General features: G+C 42.6%; 2 pseudogenes; both read left to right on the top strand.

The window, feature by feature from the left end:
* Nucleotides 1-1,373: 1,373 nt before the first annotated feature.
* LOC133101718 (E3 ubiquitin-protein ligase KCMF1-like) lies at nt 1,374-2,508 on the top strand (annotated as a pseudogene).
* An 8,341-nt stretch (nt 2,509-10,849) lies between these two features.
* LOC133101717 (E3 ubiquitin-protein ligase KCMF1-like) lies at nt 10,850-12,251 on the top strand (annotated as a pseudogene).
* The last annotated feature ends 6,423 nt before the right edge of the window (nt 12,252-18,674 follow it).

Raw genomic sequence — 18,674 nt, 5'->3', positions numbered from 1 at the left:
AAGGGTCATTTTAGCTACTCTGAAGAGATAGGGAAAAATGTCGTGGAATGATTTTGTAATTGGGAAGACTAGGAAGGGCAGTGGTTTCCTCGTTTGAAAACTAGATAGTGGCGGCCACAAGGCTGCATGATGTTGCCTATCTTTTTTGCACTTCTAGGAATGACTCCGTGACGAAAAATGAGTTTTCTCATAAGAAGCCGGAGATCTCCACTGCTTCCTAGGAGTTCATCCTAAGGCGCACCTTACCTATATTGCGAAGTCAATGTGACCCATAGCCTCAAGATAAACCCCAGTGTTTCCCATCAGCAAAGTTTGGTGTGCAGCTGCCTCCAGGATCCTTGAGTGCATCGAGTGTTTTAAGTCCTCTATGCCTTTTCGGAGATTTAAGACAGTGGCATATGAATTCACTTCCGAGGGAGAACGTGTGTCCTGTGGGTCCCTTGTGCATCTTCCAAGCAACATAACGTGAAACAGACTTTAGGATGAACTCTTTCTACGCAGAGGGAAGGGCAATTAATTACTTTCTTGCTTGCATAGCTACCTTTCTACAGCTTAAACCAGTCCCGGGGACAGGGTTCTAGCCAGTCTTGTGTTGAACGTGGCTCTCCATTTGTGAGGACCTCTAAACTCCACTGAAACAATCCCTGTGACTAAAGTACATCCTGGGAACTCATACCAGTCATCACTGTAGCATGGCGGGAAGGTCGACTCTAGGCCCAGCCTGAAAAACAGTACAGAGGTGGTAGTGAGGGGGCGGCCGCCAGGCCGAGGGCGGTTTCGGGCGGTCTCCGGCACCCGGCGCCCGACCGCTGCCTGCTTGTGGGTGCGCGCAGATGACGTGCCCCGAGTCGCTGCGGCCGCGCCGCTCCCACAGTTCCCTCCCGCCCAGGGCACCAGGCGTCTGGGCCCGACGCGGCCAGCGAGAGGCGGGGCTGCAGAGCAGGCGGGGGAATGAGGTGGAGGAGGAGGACGAAGAGGAGGAGAAGGCGGAAGTTGGAGCCCGGGGAGAGTGGCGGTTGGTGGGCCGGGTGTAGGGAGGAGCGGGATTTACGGAGCGCGGCGCCACAACCTGGAACCGGCGGGCCCGAGAGTGACCGAGTCAAGGCATGTGCCAGCGGAACCGCGGCGTCGGACCGCCTCCTGGAGGAGCTCGGCCCCGTCCAGGCCCGGCCTCATTCCCAGCCCGCGCTTCCTCCTGCCGCGGCCGCCGCGCTGCCGCCGGCGCCGTAGCGCTCTGCTGCCCACCCCGTCCCCGCGGCCGAGCCCTGGATTCCAGTGGAAGAAGGCCATCCCACGAGTGCAGGACCAGGACCCCGCGGGGGACACTGCAGCCTGCGCTCGGTAGGGCCCCCGCCGCCACCTTCTGAAATAGGATGTCCCGACGTGACGGTGTCAGCTGTGATGCATGTTTCAAGGGAAATTTTCAAGGTCACAGCTATAAGTGTTTAATATGCAATGGTTACGATTTTTGTGCATCTTGTTATGAAAGTGGTGCAACAAGAACAAGGCATACAACTGACCATCCAATGCACTGCATGTTAACAAGGGTAGATGTTGATTTGTACTATGGTTCCTAAGCTTTCTCTGTAGAGCAGCCACAGGCTTTTACTTGTCCCTATTGTGGAAAAATTGGCTATACGGAGACATCTCTTCAAGAACATGCAGAAACATCAACAGAAGTGATGTATACAGTATTTGCAGCATTACCTGGAGGCAGTCCTAATCATGTCACGGATGACCCTGCAGCTCGTCTTACTCTTGAACACAGAGCCCCTAGAGATTTAGATGAATCGAGTGGTGTTCGACATATACATAGAATGAATGCTTCACCTTGGCTGGGGATTGGGAGGTCCTGGTGTACGTAGATCAAACATTCATTCCACTAGCAGTTCTACTGGCAGGCTTTCTTCTTCTCGGACTTCATATTCTCCAAGCAATAGGGAAGCCATTGATCCTATAGGTGAGCTTTGATCCCAGTTATCAGGAGTGAGACGTTCCGCAGGGGGACAGCTTAATTCCTCTGGCCCTTCCGCTTCGCAGTTACAACAACTGCAGATACAGCTGCAGCTAGAATGGCAGCACGCCCGGGCAGCACGGCCACAACTGGACACTGCACGCAACGCAACCCGGCATACTAACACAAGGAGTGTCACCACTACAATCACACATTCCACAGAAACAAACAACACAACTAACACAGAAAGCAGTCAGCAAACTATCCAGAATTCCCAGTTTCTTCTAAAAAGGTTGAACGATCCTAAATTGTCTGAAACAGTGCACCAGTCCGTAGAAAGTGAGTGCACAGACCGCACCCTCTTTATTCAAGAGCGCCTTCGATCAACTTTATTTCGTGAAGAGAGCTCGTCCTCAGACGAGAATGAACGGGGTGAATTGGCAGATTTTGGTGCTTTGGGCTGTGTAGATATTATGCCTTTAGATGTTGCTTTAGAAAACCTAAATTTAAAAGAGAGTACTATAGGAAATGAACCTCCACCACCTCCTCTTTGATGACACCCCAATTCACAGACCATGTCCTCTGTGCTGTATTTCCCAATGAATGTGGACAACAACTATCTTGGGTTTGATTGGTGATTGTAATTTCAGGTCTGTCACTCTTGTTTTATTGTGTACATTCAAAAGGAAGAGCGAAAATCTATATGATAATCCTTTCCACTTAACTAATTTTTACCTCTAGCTGGAAAATATAGGTAGCAGTGCAGGGTGATCTCTGCTTCCTGTACCTTGACATGCAAAAGCTTCTGCTAATACTCCACAATCAAACTGAAGAGGAAAATTGAAATATCTAATGAAGCTGCTGTGTGTGATTATGAATATTAATCGATAAAATCTGTTGGGATGGTTTACCTTAAAAAAAAAAAAAAAAGACTACCTATATACCGGTAACACTCCGAGGCATTTGGGTGATCCAAAGTCTCCTAGGCCTGAATAGGTCATTACATGCATAATGCTATTCACCACACGCAGAAATCCCAGCCTCAAACGTGTCATCGTGGAAGGTCCCAGTGTGTCCCAAATGTCTCCAGTAGTCAGGAAGAGAGTGCCTGTAAATGACCTGTGGGATCAAATTGGTAACTGGAGAATGTCAGGAAAGCCCACGTTTCCCCCTTTGGAAAGCGACATGGTTTTGGCCTCCAAGGTGTCTCTAACACACACTGCCCATCTATTCGTCACTCTACAAATATTTATGCGAGGAACAGTGAGATTTGCGTAAAGAAACCACGTGCTTTCGATTTCTTTCTTGGAGCTCATCCCACAGCATTCTGTAGCTAATGTGCCAACCAAATGTGACCTCTAGTTTAGAGGTAAGGTGCACATTTTCCCATCACAAAAGATAGGGTGCAACAGTTTCCAGGAAACCTTAGTCAATGGACTGCTTTAGCTCCAGTATTCCTCACAGTGCTTAGGACTCTCGCGTGTGTACTTTTCCCGTGGAAGTACACTGTGGCCCAAAAGCCATCTTAGCACCATCCGGGGAAACACATCTCTGGGAACCGCCCTTTCTGTTCAGTTTGAAGGGCTAGGAGCAGCTTGCTTAATTCAATGGCTTGCATTCCTCAGCTTTCAAACAACCTCAGGAAGACAGTTCTTGGTAGGCTTTCTTTCAATGTGGGTGTGCCAAAGTGAGGAAACCTGAGCTGCAATGTAAAAACACCGGGTCTCCAATTCATTTTGAGAACTCATGACAGACGTCTCTCTAACTGAAGAGGAAACCAGACATTAGGTCCAGCCAAAAATAATGCAGAGATTTACTTTGAGCGCTGCTCAGCATTTACATCATCCAAAGACACCTAGGCCTTCTGAGGGCATTTAGAAGATTCTACAGTTAATTGCTCACAGTATACGTAGCACCCAAAGGTCTCATCGTGCAAGGGCAATCTTTGTTCCAAGTGTCTCTTGTAGCTAGTCAGAAAAGATAAGTAAATGTGCTGTGTGATCTACTTTGTAATTGGGAGGACTAGAAAAGTCAGTATTTTTCCCTTTTTAAAGACAGATAGTGACAACTTCAAGGCTGTCTGACGTTAACCATCTTTTATTCATTTCTGGGGATGCCTCTGTGAATAAAAGCACGTTTTCTCATAAGTAGTGGGGAGGTTTTCACCGCTTGGTCAGAGCTCATGCCACTGCCCACCCTAGATAAAGTGCAAAGTGAACGTGACCCCTAACATCAAGGTAAGCCCCAGTGTTTCCCATAAGCAAAGTTTGGTGTGCAGCAGTCTCCATGAACCCTGAGTCGATCGACTGCTTGAACTCCTCGATGCCTTTTTCTAGGCTTAAGACCGTCATGTATGAATTCATGTGTTTGGGAGACAGTTTTGTCCTGTCAGTTCCTTGGATATCTTCCAAGAGAAATAACACGAGACAGACTGTTGAGATCAGCTATTTCTATGCAGTGGGAAGAGGAATTAATTGCTTTTTGCTTGTATAGCTCGCTTTCTACAGCTTTAAAACAGCCCTGGGGACACAGTTTGACCCATTCTTAAGTTCAACGTTGCTCTCCCTTTTTGAGTGTCACTGAGCTGAAATGAATCAATCCCCGTGGCTAAAGTACCTCCTGGAAACTCCTACTTGTCATCTCTCTTCCATGACGGGAAGGTAGACCTTGGGTGAAGCCAGATAAACGTACCAAAATACCGGTAACACCGCGAGGCATTTGGATGATACAAAGACACCTAGGCCTGCCTAGATCATTACATGGGTAATGCTATTCACCGTATGCAGGACTCTCGGCGTCCAATGTGTCATCATGTAAGGGCCCAGTGTGTCACCAAAGGCTCCAGTAGTCAGGCAGAGAGTGACGGTAAATGTGCTGTGAGGTCAAGTTTGTAATTGGAGAATGTCGGGAATCCCATATATATATATATATATATATATATACAAAACAGTCATAAATGTATATGCACCCAACATAGGACCACTTCAATACATAAGGCAACTGCTAACATCTATAAAAGAGGAAATCGACAGTAACACATAATAGTGGGGGAGTTTAACACCTCACTTACACCAATGGACAGATCATCCAAACAGAAAATTAATAAGGAAACTCGAGCTTTAAATGACACAATAGACCAGATAGATTTAATGGATATTTACAGGACATTCCATTCCAAAACAGCAGATTACACTTTCTTCTCAAGTGCACATGGAACATTCTCTAGGATAGATTACATCACGGGTCACAAATTAAACCTCAGTAAATTTAAGAAAATTGAAATCACATCAATTATCTTTTGGGACCACAATGCTATGAGATTAGAAATCTATTACAGGGGGAAAAACGTAAGAAACACAAAACATATGGAGGCTAAACACTACGTTACTAAATAACCAAGAGATCACTGAAGAAATCAAAGAGGAAATCAAAAAATACCTAGAGACACATGACAAAGAAAACAAGACGATCCTAAACCTATGGGATGCAGCAAAAGCCGTTCTAAGGGAAGTTTATAGCAATAAAAGCCTACCTCAAGAAACAAGAAAAATCACAAATAAACAATCTAACCTTACACCTCAAAGAACTAGAGAAAGAAAAACAAACAAATTGCAAAGTGAGTAGAAGGAAAGAAATCAAAAGGATCAGAGCAGAAATAAAATAAATAGAAACAAAGAAAGCAATAACAAAGATCAATAAAACTAAAAGCTGCTTCTTTGAGAAGATAAACAAAATTCATATACCATTAACCAGACTCATCAAGAAAAACAGAGAGAGGACTCAGATCAATAAAAATAAAAATGAAAACGGAGAAGTTACAACAGACAACGCAGAAATACAAAGCATCCTAAGAGACTACTACAAGCAAATCTATGCAAATAAAATGGACAAACTGGAAGAAATGGACAAATTCTTAGAAAGATATCACCTTCCAAGGCTGAACCAGGAAGAAACGGAAAATATGAACAGACAAATCACAAGTAATGAAATTGAAACCGTGATTTAAAAACTTCCAACAAGCAAAAGTCCAGGTCCAGATGGCTTCACAGGTGACTTCTATCAAACATTTAGAGAAGAGCTAACACCCATCCTTCTCAAACTCTTCCAAAAAATTGCGGAGGAAGGAAGACTCCCAAACTCATTCTATGAGGCCACCATCACCCTGATACCAAAACCAGGCAAAGATACTACAAAAAAAGGAAATTACAGACCAATATCACTCTTGAATATACATGCAAAAATCCTCAACCAAATACTGGCAAACAGAATCCAACAACACATTAATAGAATTATACACCATGTCAAGTGGGATTTATCCCAGGGATGCAAGGATTCTTCAATATACGCAAATCAATCAATGTGATACACCAATTTAGCAAATTGAAGAAGAAACACCATATGATCATCACAATAGATGTAGAAAAAGCTTTTGACTTTTCAACACCCATTTATGATAAAAACTCTCCAGAGAGTGGGCATAGAGGAAACCTACCTCAACATCATAAAGGCCGTATATGAAAAACCCAAAGCAAACATCATTCTCAAAGGTGAAAAACTGAAAGAATTTCCTCTCAGATCAGGAACAAGACAAGGATGTGCACTCTCACCACGATTATTCAACATAGTTTTCGAAGTCCTAGCCACGGCCATCAGAGAAGAAAAAGAAATATACAGAATACAAATTGGGAAAGAAGAAGCAAAACTGTCACTGTTTGCAGACGACATGATACTATACATAGAGAATCCTAAAGATGCCACCAGAAAACTACTAGAGCTAATCAATAAATCTGGTAAAGTTGAAGGATACAAGTTTAATGCATAGAAATCTCTTGCATTCCTATATACTAATGATGAAAAATCTGAAAGAGAAATTAAGGAAACACTCCCATTTACCATTGCAACAACAACAAAAAATTACCTAGGAAGAAACCTACATAGGGAGGCAACTATGCCGAAAACTATAAGACACTGATGAAAGAAATTAAAGACGATACCAACAGATGGAGAGATATACCATATTTTTGGATTGGAAGAATCAATATTGTGAAAATGAGTATACTACCCACAGCAATCTAAAGATTCAATGCAATCCCTATCAAATTACCAATGACATTTTATACAGAAGTAGAACAAAAAAATCTTAAAATTTCTATGGAGACACAAAAGACCCCAAATAGCCAAAGCAGGCTTGTGGGAAAAAAATGGAGTTGGAGGAATCAGACTCCCTGACTTCAGACTATACTACAAAGCTACAGTAATCAAGGCAATATGGTACTGTCAGAAAACCAGAAATAGAGATCAACGGAACAGGATGGAAAGCCCAGAGATAAACAAACGCACCTGTAGTCAACTAATCTATGACAGAGTAGGCAAGGATATACAATAGAGAAAAGACAGTCTCTGCAATAAGTGGTGCTGGGAAAACTGGACAGCTACCTGTAAAAGAAGGAAATTAGAACACTCCATAACACCATACCCAAAAATAAACTCAAAATGGATTAGAGACCTAAATGTCAGACTGGGCAATATAAAAGTCTTAGAGGAAAACATAGGAGGAACACTCTTTGACATAAATCACAGCAAGATCTTTTTTGATCCACTGCCTAGAGTAATGGAAATATAACAAAAATAAACAAATGGGACCGAATGAAACATAAAAGCTTTTGCACAGCAAAGCAAACCATAAACAAGAGGAAAAGACAACCCTCAGAATGGGAGAAAATATTTCAAATGAATCAGAGGACAAAGGATTAATCTCCAAAACATATAAAAAGCTCATGCAGCTCAATAGTAAAAAAAAAAAGAAAACCACCCCAGCAAAAAATGGGCAGAAGAGCTAAATACACATTTTTTGAAAGAAGACATACAGATGGCCAAGAAGCACATGAAAAGCTGCCCAACACCACTAATTGTTAGAGAAAAGCAAATCGAAACTACAATGAGGTATCACCTCACACCACTTACAATGGGCATCATCAGAAAATCTACAAACAACAAATGCTGGAGAGGGTGTGGAGAAAAGGGAACCCTCTTGCACTGTTGGTGGGAATGTAAATTGATACCGCCACTATGGAGAACAATACGGAGGTTCCTTAAAGACCTAAAAATAGAATTACCATATGACCCAGCAATCCAACTACTGGGCATATACCCAGAGAACCATAATTCAAAAAGACACATGCACCCCAAAGTTCATTGCAGCACTATTTACAATAGCCAGGTCATGGAAGCAACCTAAATGCCCATGAAAAGATTAATGGATCTAGAGACTGTCATACAGAGTGAAGTAAGTCAGAAAGAGAAAAACAAATATCGTATATTAAGGCATATATGTGGAACCTAGAAAAATGGTACAGATGAACCACTTAGCAGGGCAGATATTGAGACAAAGATGTAGGGAACAAATGTACAGACACCAAGTGGGGAAAGCAGTGGTGGGGTGGGAGTGGGGGTGTGATGAATTGGGCAATTAGGGTTGACATGTATACACAGATGTGTATACAATTGATGACTAATAAGAACCTGCTGTATAAAAAAATATATAAAATAAAATTCAAAAATTAAAAAAAAACCACCCAATCAAAAAATGGGCAGAAGAGCTAAGTAGACATTTCTCGAAAAAAGACATACAAATGGCCAATAAGCACATGAAAAGCTGCTCAACATCACTAATTATTAGAGAAAAGCAAATCAAAACTACAATGAGGTATCACCTCACACCAGTTACAATGGGTATCATCAGAAAATCTACAAACAACAAATGATGGAGAGGGTGTGGAGAAAAGGGAACCCTCTTGCACTGTTGGTTGGAATGTAAATTGATACAGCCACTATGGAGAACAGTATGGAGCTTCCTTAAAAGACTAAAAATAGAATTACCATATGACCCAGCAATACCACTAGTGGGCATATAACCTGAGAATACCATAATTCAAAAAGACACATGCACCCCAGTATTCCTTGCAGCACTACTTACAATAGCCAGGTCATGGAAGCAACCTAAATGCCCATCAACAGACGAATAGTTAAAGAAGATGTGGTACATATGTACAATGGGATATTACTCAGCCTTAAAAAGAACGAAATTGTGTCATTTGTAGACAAGTGGATGGATCTAGAGACTGTCATACAGAGTGAAGTAAGCCAGAAAGAGAAAAACAGTTATGGTATATTAACACATGTATGTGGAACCTAGAAAAATGGTACAGAAGAACGGGTTTGCAGGGCAGAAATAGTGACACAGATGTACAGGAAAAAAGTATGGACAAAAAGAGGGGAAAGTGGCACGAGGGTGGAGGTGGTGTGATGAATTGAGAGACTGACATTGACATATATACACACATATGTATAAATTGGATAACTAATATAATCCTGCTGCATTAAAAAAATTTAAAATTCAAAACTTCAAAAAAAATAATTAAAATTAAAATTAATGTGACTATTTGAAACAAACAAACAAACAAAAAAACAACCTCAGGAAGACGGTTCTAGGCAGGCTCTCTTTCAATGTGGGTCTGCCTAAGTGAGGAAAGTGGAGCTGCACTGCAAAAAACCACCGGGACTCCAATTCATTTTGGGAATTCATGCCACATGTCTCTCATCTTGAAGCAGCGATTAGACTGTAGGACCATCCCGAAATACAGTAGAGATTTACCCTGAGCATTGCTACGCATTTGGAACATCCAATGTCACCTAGGTCTACCGGGGGCATTCAGACGATTATGCAATGCAGCAGACGCAGAACACGCCAAGTCCAAAAGTTGCTGCGTGGAAGGGTGAAGTGTGTCCCAAGGGTCATTTTAGCTACTCTGAAGAGATAGGGAAAAATGTCGTGGAATGATTTTGTAATTGGGAAGACTAGGAAGGGCAGTGGTTTCCTCGTTTGAAAACTAGATAGTGGCGGCCACAAGGCTGCATGATGTTGCCTATCTTTTTTGCACTTCTAGGAATGACTCCGTGACGAAAAATGAGTTTTCTCATAAGAAGCCAGAGATCTCCACTGCTTCCTAGGAGTTCATCCTAAGGCGCACCTTACCTATATTGCGAAGTCAATGTGACCCATAGCCTCAAGATAAACCCCAGTGTTTCCCATCAGCAAAGTTTGGTGTGCAGCTGCCTCCAGGATCCTTGAGTGCATCGAGTGTTTTAAGTCCTCTATGCCTTTTCGGAGATTTAAGACAGTGGCATATGAATTCACTTCCGAGGGAGAACGTGTGTCCTGTGGGTCCCTTGTGCATCTTCCAAGCAACATAACGTGAAACAGACTTTAGGATGAACTCTTTCTACGCAGAGGGAAGGGCAATTAATTACTTTCTTGCTTGCATAGCTACCTTTCTACAGCTTAAACCAGTCCCGGGGACAGGGTTCTAGCCAGTCTTGTGTTGAACGTGGCTCTCCATTTGTGAGGACCTCTAAACTCCACTGAAACAATCCCTGTGACTAAAGTACATCCTGGGAACTCATACCAGTCATCACTGTAGCATGGCGGGAAGGTCGACTCTAGGCCCAGCCTGAAAAACAGTACAGAGGTGGTAGTGAGGGGGCGGCCGCCAGGCCGAGGGCGGTTTCGGGCGGTCTCCGGCACCCGGCGCCCGACCGCTGCCTGCTTGTGGGTGCGCGCAGATGACGTGCCCCGAGTCGCTGCGGCCGCGCCGCTCCCACAGTTCCCTCCCGCCCAGGGCACCAGGCGTCTGGGCCCGACGCGGCCAGCGAGAGGCGGGGCTGCAGAGCAGGCGGGGGAATGAGGTGGAGGAGGAGGACGAAGAGGAGGAGAAGGCGGAAGTTGGAGCCCGGGGAGAGTGGCGGTTGGTGGGCCGGGTGTAGGGAGGAGCGGGATTTACGGAGCGCGGCGCCACAACCTGGAACCGGCGGGCCCGAGAGTGACCGAGTCAAGGCATGTGCCAGCGGAACCGCGGCGTCGGACCGCCTCCTGGAGGAGCTCGGCCCCGTCCAGGCCCGGCCTCATTCCCAGCCCGCGCTTCCTCCTGCCGCGGCCGCCGCGCTGCCGCCGGCGCCGTAGCGCTCTGCTGCCCACCCCGTCCCCGCGGCCGAGCCCTGGATTCCAGTGGAAGAAAGCCATCCCACGAGTGCAGGACCAGGACCCCGCGGGGGACACTGCAGCCTGCGCTCGGTAGGGCCCCCGCCGCCACCTTCTGAAATAGGATGTCCCGACGTGACGGTGTCAGCTGTGATGCATGTTTCAAGGGAAATTTTCAAGGTCACAGCTATAAGTGTTTAATATGCAATGGTTACGATTTTTGTGCATCTTGTTATGAAAGTGGTGCAACAAGAACAAGGCATACAACTGACCATCCAATGCACTGCATGTTAACAAGGGTAGATGTTGATTTGTACTATGGTTCCTAAGCTTTCTCTGTAGAGCAGCCACAGGCTTTTACTTGTCCCTATTGTGGAAAAATTGGCTATACGGAGACATCTCTTCAAGAACATGCAGAAACATCAACAGAAGTGATGTATACAGTATTTGCAGCATTACCTGGAGGCAGTCCTAATCATGTCACGGATGACCCTGCAGCTCGTCTTACTCTTGAACACAGAGCCCCTAGAGATTTAGATGAATCGAGTGGTGTTCGACATATACATAGAATGAATGCTTCACCTTGGCTGGGGATTGGGAGGTCCTGGTGTACGTAGATCAAACATTCATTCCACTAGCAGTTCTACTGGCAGGCTTTCTTCTTCTCGGACTTCATATTCTCCAAGCAATAGGGAAGCCATTGATCCTATAGGTGAGCTTTGATCCCAGTTATCAGGAGTGAGACGTTCCGCAGGGGGACAGCTTAATTCCTCTGGCCCTTCCGCTTCGCAGTTACAACAACTGCAGATACAGCTGCAGCTAGAATGGCAGCACGCCCGGGCAGCACGGCCACAACTGGACACTGCACGCAACGCAACCCGGCATACTAACACAAGGAGTGTCACCACTACAATCACACATTCCACAGAAACAAACAACACAACTAACACAGAAAGCAGTCAGCAAACTATCCAGAATTCCCAGTTTCTTCTAAAAAGGTTGAACGATCCTAAATTGTCTGAAACAGTGCACCAGTCCGTAGAAAGTGAGTGCACAGACCGCACCCTCTTTATTCAAGAGCGCCTTCGATCAACTTTATTTCGTGAAGAGAGCTCGTCCTCAGACGAGAATGAACGGGGTGAATTGGCAGATTTTGGTGCTTTGGGCTGTGTAGATATTATGCCTTTAGATGTTGCTTTAGAAAACCTAAATTTAAAAGAGAGTACTATAGGAAATGAACCTCCACCACCTCCTCTTTGATGACACCCCAATTCACAGACCATGTCCTCTGTGCTGTATTTCCCAATGAATGTGGACAACAACTATCTTGGGTTTGATTGGTGATTGTAATTTCAGGTCTGTCACTCTTGTTTTATTGTGTACATTCAAAAGGAAGAGCGAAAATCTATATGATAATCCTTTCCACTTAACTAATTTTTACCTCTAGCTGGAAAATATAGGTAGCAGTGCAGGGTGATCTCTGCTTCCTGTACCTTGACATGCAAAAGCTTCTGCTAATACTCCACAATCAAACTGAAGAGGAAAATTGAAATATCTAATGAAGCTGCTGTGTGTGATTATGAATATTAATCGATAAAATCTGTTGGGCTGGTTTACCTTAAAAAAAAAAAAAAAAGACTACCTATATACCGGTAACACTCCGAGGCATTTGGGTGATCCAAAGTCTCCTAGGCCTGAATAGGTCATTACATGCATAATGCTATTCACCACACGCAGAAATCCCAGCCTCAAACGTGTCATCGTGGAAGGTCCCAGTGTGTCCCAAATGTCTCCAGTAGTCAGGAAGAGAGTGCCTGTAAATGACCTGTGGGATCAAATTGGTAACTGGAGAATGTCAGGAAAGCCCACGTTTCCCCCTTTGGAAAGCGACATGGTTTTGGCCTCCAAGGTGTCTCTAACACACACTGCCCATCTATTCATCACTCTACAAATATTTATGCGAGGAACAGTGAGATTTGCGTAAAGAAACCACGTGCTTTCGATTTCTTTCTTGGAGCTCATCCCACAGCATTCTGTAGCTAATGTGCCAACCAAATGTGACCTCTAGTTTAGAGGTAAGGTGCACATTTTCCCATCACAAAAGATAGGGTGCAACAGTTTCCAGGAAACCTTAGTCAATGGACTGCTTTAGCTCCAGTATTCCTCACAGTGCTTAGGACTCTCGCGTGTGTACTTTTCCCGTGGAAGTACACTGTGGCCCAAAAGCCATCTTAGCACCATCCGGGGAAACACATCTCTGGGAACCGCCCTTTCTGTTCAGTTTGAAGGGCTAGGAGCAGCTTGCTTAATTCAATGGCTTGCATTCCTCAGCTTTCAAACAACCTCAGGAAGACAGTTCTTGGTAGGCTTTCTTTCAATGTGGGTGTGCCAAAGTGAGGAAACCTGAGCTGCAATGTAAAAACACCGGGTCTCCAATTCATTTTGAGAACTCATGACAGACGTCTCTCTAACTGAAGAGGAAACCAGACATTAGGTCCAGCCAAAAATAATGCAGAGATTTACTTTGAGCGCTGCTCAGCATTTACATCATCCAAAGACACCTAGGCCTACTGAGGGCATTTAGAAGATTCTACAGTTAATTGCTCACAGTACACGTAGCACCCAAAGGTCTCATCGTGCAAGGGCAATCTTTGTTCCAAGTGTCTCTTGTAGCTAGTCAGAAAAGATAAGTAAATGTGCTGTGTGATCTACTTTGTAATTGGGAGGACTAGAAAAGTCAGTATTTTTCCCTTTTTAAAGACAGATAGTGACAACTTCAAGGCTGTCTGACGTTAACCATCTTTTATTCATTTCTGGGGATGCCTCTGTGAATAAAAGCACGTTTTCTCATAAGTAGTGGGGAGGTTTTCACCGCTTGGTCAGAGCTCATGCCACTGCCCACCCTAGATAAAGTGCAAAGTGAACGTGACCCCTAACATCAAGGTAAGCCCCAGTGTTTCCCATAAGCAAAGTTTGGTGTGCAGCAGTCTCCATGAACCCTGAGTCGATCGACTGCTTGAACTCCTCGATGCCTTTTTCTAGGCTTAAGACCGTCATGTATGAATTCATGTGTTTGGGAGACAGTTTTGTCCTGTCAGTTCCTTGGATATCTTCCAAGAGAAATAACACGAGACAGACTGTTGAGATCAGCTATTTCTATGCAGTGGGAAGAGGAATTAATTGCTTTTTGCTTGTATAGCTCGCTTTCTACAGCTTTAAAACAGCCCTGGGGACACAGTTTGACCCATTCTTAAGTTCAACGTTGCTCTCCCTTTTTGAGTGTCACTGAGCTGAAATGAATCAATCCCCGTGGCTAAAGTACCTCCTGGAAACTCCTACTTGTCATCTCTCTTCCATGACGGGAAGGTAGACCTTGGGTGAAGCCAGATAAACGTACCAAAATACCGGTAACACCGCGAGGCATTTGGATGATACAAAGACACCTAGGCCTGCCTAGATCATTACATGGGTAATGCTATTCACCGTATGCAGGACTCTCGGCGTCCAATGTGTCATCATGTAAGGGCCCAGTGTGTCACCAAAGGCTCCAGTAGTCAGGCAGAGAGTGACGGTAAATGTGCTGTGAGGTCAAGTTTGTAATTGGAGAATGTCGGGAATCCCATATATATATATATATATATATATATATATATATATAAAACAGTCATAAATGTATATGCACCCAACATAGGACCACTTCAATACATAAGGCAACTGCTAACATCTATAAAAGAGGAAATCGACAGTAACACATAATATTGGGGGAGTTTAACACCTCACTTACACCAATGGACAGATCATCCAAACAGAAAATTAATAAGGAAACTCGAGCTTTAAATGACACAATAGACCAGATAGATTTAATGGATATTTACAGGACATTCCATTCCAAAACAGCAGATTACACTTTCTTCTCAAGTGCACATGGAACATTCTCTAGGATAGATTACATCACGGGTCACAAATTAAACCTCAGTAAATTTAAGAAAATTGAAATCACATCAATTATCTTTTGGGACCACAATGCTATGAGATTAGAAATCTATTACAGGGGAAAAAACGTAAGAAACACAAAACATATGGAGGCTAAACACTACGTTACTAAATAACCAAGAGATCACTGAAGAAATCAAAGAGGAAATCAAAAAATACCTAGAGACACATGACAAAGAAAACAAGACGATCCTAAACCTATGGGATGCAGCAAAAGCCGTTCTAAGGGAAGTTTATAGCAATAAAAGCCTACCTCAAGAAACAAGAAAAATCACAAATAAACAATCTAACCTTACACCTCAAAGAACTAGAGAAAGAAAAACAAACAAATTGCAAAGTGAGTAGAAGGAAAGAAATCAAAAGGATCAGAGCAGAAATAAAATAAATAGAAACAAAGAAAGCAATAACAAAGATCAATAAAACTAAAAGCTGCTTCTTTGAGAAGATAAACAAAATTCATATACCATTAACCAGACTCATCAAGAAAAACAGAGAGAGGACTCAGATCAATAAAAATAAAAATGAAAACGGAGAAGTTACAACAGACAACGCAGAAATACAAAGCATCCTAAGAGACTACTACAAGCAAATCTATGCAAATAAAATGGACAAACTGGAAGAAATGGACAAATTCTTAGAAAGATATCACCTTCCAAGGCTGAACCAGGAAGAAACGGAAAATATGAACAGACAAATCACAAGTAATGAAATTGAAACCGTGATTTAAAAACTTCCAACAAGCAAAAGTCCAGGTCCAGATGGCTTCACAGGTGACTTCTATCAAACATTTAGAGAAGAGCTAACACCCATCCTTCTCAAACTCTTCCAAAAAATTGCGGAGGAAGGAAGACTCCCAAACTCATTCTATGAGGCCACCATCACCCTGATACCAAAACCAGGCAAAGATACTACAAAAAAAGGAAATTACAGACCAATATCACTCTTGAATATACATGCAAAAATCCTCAACCAAATACTGGCAAACAGAATCCAACAACACATTAATAGAATTATACACCATGTCAAGTGGGATTTATCCCAGGGATGCAAGGATTCTTCAATATACGCAAATCAATCAATGTGATACACCAAATTAGCAAATTGAAGAAGAAACACCATATGATCATCACAATAGATGTAGAAAAAGCTTTTGACTTTTCAACACCCATTTATGATAAAAACTCTCCAGAGAGTGGGCATAGAGGAAACCTACCTCAACATCATAAAGGCCGTATATGAAAAACCCAAAGCAAACATCATTCTCAAAGGTGAAAAACTGAAAGAATTTCCTCTCAGATCAGGAACAAGACAAGGATGTGCACTCTCACCACGATTATTCAACATAGTTTTCGAAGTCCTAGCCACGGCCATCAGAGAAGAAAAAGAAATATACAGAATACAAATTGGGAAAGAAGAAGCAAAACTGTCACTGTTTGCAGACGACATGATACTATACATAGAGAATCCTAAAGATGCCACCAGAAAACTACTAGAGCTAATCAATAAATCTGGTAAAGTTGAAGGATACAAGTTTAATGCATAGAAATCTCTTGCATTCCTATATACTAATGATGAAAAATCTGAAAGAGAAATTAAGGAAACACTCCCATTTACCATTGCAACAACAACAAAAAATTACCTAGGAAGAAACCTACATAGGGAGGCAACTATGCAGAAAACTATAAGACACTGATGAAAGAAATTAAAGACGATACCAACAGATGGAGAGATATACCATATTTTTGGATTGGAAGAATCAATATTGTGAAAATGAGTATACTACCCACAGCAATCTAAAGATTCAATGCAATCCCTATCAAATTACCAATGACATTTTATACAGAAGTAGAACAAAAAAATCTTAAAATTTCTATGGAGACACAAAAGACCCCAAATAGCCAAAGCAGGCTTGTGGGAAAAAAATGGAGTTGGAGGAATCAGACTCCCTGACTTCAGACTATACTACAAAGCTACAGTAATCAAGGCAATATGGTACTGGCAGAAAACCAGAAATAGAGATCAACGGAACAGGATGGAAAGCCCAGAGATAAACAAACGCACCTGTAGTCAACTAATCTATGACAGAGTAGGCAAGGATATACAATAGAGAAAAGACAGTCTCTGCAATAAGTGGTGCTGGGAAAACTGGACAGCTACATGTAAAAGAAGGAAATTAGAACACTCCATAACACCATACCCAAAAATAAACTCAAAATGGATTAGAGACCTAAATGTCAGACTGGGCAATATAAAAGTCTTAGAGGAAAACATAGGAGGAACACTCTTTGACATAAATCACAGCAAGATCTTTTTTGATCCACTGCCTAGAGTAATGGAAATAAAACAAAAATAAACAAATGGGACCGAATGAAACATAAAAGCTTTTGCACAGCAAAGGAAACCATAAACAAGAGGAAAAGACAACCCTCAGAATGGGAGAAAATATTTCAAATGAATCAGAGGACAAAGGATTAATCTCCAAAACATATAAAAAGCTCATGCAGCTCAATAGTAAAAAAAAAAAGAAAACCACCCCAGCAAAAAATGGGCAGAAGAGCTAAATACACATTTTTTGAAAGAAGACATACAGATGGCCAAGAAGCACATGAAAAGCTGCCCAACACCACTAATTGTTAGAGAAAAGCAAATCGAAACTACAATGAGGTATCACCTCACACCACTTACAATGGGCATCATCAGAAAATCTACAAACAACAAATGCTGGAGAGGGTGTGGAGAAAAGGGAACCCTCTTGCACTGTTGGTGGGAATGTAAATTGATAGCGCCACTATGGAGAACAATACGGAGGTTCCTTAAAGACCTAAAAATAGAATTACCATATGACCCAGCAATCCAACTACTGGGCATATACCCAGAGAACCATAATTCAAAAAGACACATGCACCCCAAAGTTCATTGCAGCACTATTTACAATAGCCAGGTCATGGAAGCAACCTAAATGCCCATGAAAAGATTAATGGATCTAGAGACTGTCATACAGAGTGAAGTAAGTCAGAAAGAGAAAAACAAATATCGTATATTAAGGCATATATGTGGAACCTAGAAAAATGGTACAGATGAACCACTTAGCAGGGCAGATATTGAGACAAAGATGTAGGGAACAAATGTACAGACACCAAGTGGGGAAAGCAGTGGTGGGGTGGGAGTGGGGGTGTGATGAATTGGGCAATTAGGGTTGACATGTATACACAGATGTGTATACAATTGATGACTAATAAGAACCTGCTGTATAAAAAAAATATATAAAATAAAATTCAAAAATTAAAAAAAAACCACCCAATCAAAAAATGGGCAGAAGAGCTAAGTAGACATTTCTCGAAAAAAGACATACAAATGGCCAATAAGCACATGAAAAGCTGCTCAACATCACTAATTATTAGAGAAAAGCAAATCAAAACTACAATGAGGTATCACCTCACACCAGTTACAATGGGTATCATCAGAAAATCTACAAACAACAAATGATGGAGAGGGTGTGGAGAAAAGGGAACCCTCTTGCACTGTTGGTTGGAATGTAAATTGATACAGCCACTATGGAGAACAGTATGGAGCTTCCTTAAAAGACTAAAAATAGAATTACCATATGACCCAGCAATACCACTAGTGGGCATATCACCTGAGAATACCATAATTCAAAAAGACACATGCACCCCAGTATTCCTTGCAGCA

This window comes from Eubalaena glacialis, chromosome 11, assembly GCF_028564815.1.
Source record: "Eubalaena glacialis isolate mEubGla1 chromosome 11, mEubGla1.1.hap2.+ XY, whole genome shotgun sequence".
Classification (NCBI taxonomy): Eukaryota; Metazoa; Chordata; class Mammalia; order Artiodactyla; family Balaenidae; genus Eubalaena; species Eubalaena glacialis.
Note: the sequence above shows the minus strand (reverse complement) of the source record. Positions and strands in the feature narration are given on the sequence as shown.